Below are 602 nucleotides of genomic sequence, written 5' to 3'. Positions count from 1 at the left end.
ATGGGTTGCCTTCTGAAGATCCTCACACCCATTTGTCTGATTTTCTGGAGCTGTGTGGAACTTTTAAATACAATGGGGTGAGTGATGACGCTATTAAACTTAGGCTTTTCCCATTTTCTCTGAGGAATAGAGCTAAAAGTTGGCTGAACTCTTTGCAACCGAACTCTATATTTACCTGGCAAGATTTGGCTCAGAAGTTTTTGTCAAAATTCTTCCCTCCTTCCAAGGTTGCTAAATTGAGGGGAGAAATCAATAATTTTTCACAGAATGATGGAGAATCATTGTATGAAGCTTGGGAACGGTTCAAAGAACTTTTGAGAAGATGTCCTCATCATAGCATTGAACAGTGGATGTTAGTGCAGAATTTTTATAATGGTTTATGTCCTACTACTAGAACCATTATTGATGCTGCAGCGGGTGGTACTTTTATGAGCAAGAGTGCAACTGGTGCTTATGAGCTGCTGGAGGACATGGCCACAAATAATCATCAGTGGTTTGAGGAAAGATCATCGGGGGTCAGAAAGGTAGCTGGGGTGCATGAGCTGGATGCCATCACTGCTCTAACAGCACAAGTAGCCTCCTTGACAAAACAGTTACAACAG

The 602-nt window shown here is 41.9% G+C and overlaps 1 non-coding gene across 1 annotated transcript; it reads right to left on the bottom strand.

Moving 5' to 3' along the window:
- Positions 1-233: 233 nt before the first annotated feature.
- On the bottom strand, positions 234-340 carry LOC133807572 (small nucleolar RNA R71). Its single transcript, XR_009879477.1, has one exon. It is a non-coding gene; the product is annotated as a small nucleolar RNA R71 (small nucleolar RNA).
- Positions 341-602: the final 262 nt, after the last annotated feature.

The sequence above is a fragment of the Humulus lupulus genome, chromosome X (genome assembly GCF_963169125.1).
Source record: "Humulus lupulus chromosome X, drHumLupu1.1, whole genome shotgun sequence".
Taxonomy (NCBI): Eukaryota; Viridiplantae; Streptophyta; class Magnoliopsida; order Rosales; family Cannabaceae; genus Humulus; species Humulus lupulus.
The sequence above is the reverse complement of the archived record's forward strand: the minus strand, read 5'-3'. Positions and strand labels throughout refer to the sequence as shown.